This window comes from Coenobita brevimanus, chromosome 53, assembly GCF_032717465.1.
Source record: "Coenobita brevimanus isolate Jiangsu-jjx chromosome 53, ASM3271746v2, whole genome shotgun sequence".
In the NCBI taxonomy this organism is placed as follows: domain Eukaryota; kingdom Metazoa; phylum Arthropoda; class Malacostraca; order Decapoda; family Coenobitidae; genus Coenobita; species Coenobita brevimanus.
The window spans coordinates 25,030,324-25,033,435 of NC_137006.1; the positions used below are offsets into that span (position 1 = coordinate 25,030,324).

A 3,112-nucleotide genomic window follows, 5' to 3' on the forward strand; every position below is an offset into this window, starting at 1 on the left:
GAAGAAACAGTCAGAAATGATGATCAGGTAATGTGGCAAAAGAAGGTCAGGAATGGTGATGAGTTAGTGAGTGAAACAAGGCTTATAATGCCTATATAACTGTTTGAAAACCAATATACTCTCGTACTATATAAATTCGTACCAAATAAATAAATAAATACCGTTTATGAGTGGTGTGGAATAGTTATCCTCCCATAGAACTCGTTTTCCTTGCAGCCAGCCTGATAGAAAACCCTGTAAGGTAAGGAGGTACTCCTATCTGTATTGAGTATTTTAAACCTCAGGTGAGCGATTTCTCTATGAATTTTCGATGTTTCTCACCAAAAGCGGAGGTTTTAATAAAAAAAAAATCTTATCCAAAAATGCTTGGGACTGGGGGGTGTCGGAGGTGAGAAAGTGCTCGGGACGTGACGGGTTAAAAACGATGAAAATATTAAACACATATTTTTTTTCTTTACATGATGTTTTTATCATTAAGTTAAAATTCCCACCACACACACCATAAGGTCCTTCAAAGTCTGCATAGTTTTCTTTGCACAAGGCTACTGTAATATGACGAAGGGGCTTGCAAAGGGGTGCTATGAAACTCCCTGTGGATTCCAGTACTACACTGCGGTAATCCTCTCCCGTTCGCTGGAGAATGCTCTCCTTTTCGTGTGTTATGATTACCAAAAGATACGGATAGGGCAAGGTGAATGCCTGCCCACAGTTTAAGAAAATCGCCCATAGACACTGTCCTCTTATTTAAAGGCCATCTTACACTGAAAGCCACATGAACCAGACTACATTTAAGTGCAACGTCTGTCAGTTGCAACTGTGCCTAATCAATGAGGCAATTCACATAAGAACAAATCTACATGTGTCAGGGATCATAATTTCTGGTGGGAGAAGTCCTTAAATTGCAACAAATAGCACACACTGAACACTGCCATACCAAGCATTGTTACCCTTCTTAGGTACACTTTACACTGTCACAGTTCACACTATCAGACATCAGTCACCCTCTCATGCTACGCACTGGTGCTGACCAGGGACCTACACGTGGTGATGGCGTGCACACTGAATGATGCAGCTGCAGTGTCTACCTGGAAGCCAGACATCCTCACAGCGTTAGAGGCTTGAAAGAGAGGAGATCCGATCCAACAGCCATGGAAGATGGAAGTGCTGACTTTGCCTGTGACCCGTTGAGGGGGGGCAACCAGCCAGCCACAGTCTCTTGCCGCCCAGAAGATCCGGGGACCGTGACTTGGTTTAATGTATTGGTGGGGTATAGATTCACCAAACGCCAGGATATTGGCGTTGATGTTTTTATGCAATGCCAGGCAATCGTTAAGCCAAACCCACGGCATCTCCAGCACTCTCTAGGTGATGGAGAGTCAATGGAGTTTAGCCTGCTTGGAACTCCCAAGGGTCATGAAGCCCGGGATGTTACCGGGCCGGGAGGTGCAGCTGTGCAGGGTTCTGCCCATGCATGGTGACGTCTCACGGCCTGGTGACGCCAGACCAGGGATCCTGGGAGCTCTGAACAGATAAACTTCATTGTGGAGATGTGCATCGCGACGGCGAAGGCATTTGTGGGGATGTTAAGAGGGCTTCGTGCGTTATCCTCCCCAAGATCTTCGAGGAGAGGACTACCTCGTCTTATCACCCCTGAGTGCTTCGTTCCCAATATAACTCGGTCCCTCGCCGACAGGAGCACCGGGCTCGCCGACCTGCTACTCATCGCCAGACACTGAGGAAGAGGCTCTGGCTGGAGGCCCCTCTCAACCAACGGACTGTTAAGATCACCGACCCGGCTCCAGACCTGACCAACGCCATGACCACGGTGGAAGTCCACCATCCGCCATCAATGTCTGAGGAGGAGCGGGACTCTACTGACACTGCCTCCATGGCCGAGGAAGCGTCGACCGGCTCCTTGGCCAAGGGGGAAGTCGGTGAGCCCCCCCCTCCTCAGGCAGGCAGAGGAGGGCACCCCAGCTCGCCCTCCCATCATTGACCTCAAGGATTAGCTAGAAGTAGCCTCCTATAGACACCTCCTTGCTCTCAGCACCCACACAGGGTCGTACCATCTCGGAGCAACGACATATTCCACCCCTTACGATATGCTCCGGGCTGCTGACCAGGGTGAGGACATTAGACCAGTGCAGATTGTCAGGGAGGAGGAGGTGCATCTAGCCGACCTACGAGCGTTATACCACATGCTACCACAACGACTGGCCCCCTAGATCGGCGATGTAGCGTGATGTGGGAATGACTTGCAGACTTTGAAATATACCTGGCTGGCCTAATACCCCACTCTGAGGGTGATGGCCATTAAGTCCCCTCCCCCCAAAATAGCCTCATATTTCCCTGCATCTCGCCGTGAGAAGGACCCTGGTCCCACCCTTGTGAGGTACTGTCTTTCACAAGGAGGAGCCAATCCCTACACGGCGTATTCATTGTTCTATAGTTGTAGGATGGCCCCACAGAAACACTTGCTTACCTATGGTCGACGAATCTGTTCAGTGAGACAGATTGGGGCCATGCAACAACAACATCAATACCTCACCCTTCCATACCAAATATTGCCCCTCTTCTTACTGCCACACCTTAAAGTGTCGCATTCCTCACTGCCAAACCTTACTGTACAATGAAATCTTCACACTAGCATAACATATGAACGTGTGTGGCGCGTAGAAGGATTGCTGTGCTTCAGGGACCCATAAAAAAAAGTTGGACGCAAATGAAAAATTCCACATTAAATGGTCTTATAATGCCAGATCTCTCTCTCTCTCTCTCTCTCTCTCTCTCTCTCTCTCACACACACACACACACACACACACACACACACACACACACACACACACACACACACACACACACACACACACACACACAGAAGTAAAGGGAGAGTAAATTTTTGGTTCATCGAAGCTGCAGCACACTCGAAGAATCTTTAAGTTCGTTAGGTGTGTATAAATCTCTCTCTCTCTCTCTCTCTCTCTCTCTCTCCGTCCGTGGCAGCAGAGGAAAAAAAATTACAACTAGAGATATGAATATGCATGATGTAGGGATGCCAGCCTTGTGTGTGCCAAACCCGCAGAGAAATGTGTCATCCTACTATTTCTAATCC

General features: G+C 48.5%; 1 pseudogene; it reads left to right on the top strand.

Moving 5' to 3' along the window:
- The first annotated feature begins 1,148 nt into the window (after positions 1-1,148).
- Positions 1,149-1,478, top strand: LOC145400774 (Y-box factor homolog pseudogene; annotated as a pseudogene).
- The last annotated feature ends 1,634 nt before the right edge of the window (positions 1,479-3,112 follow it).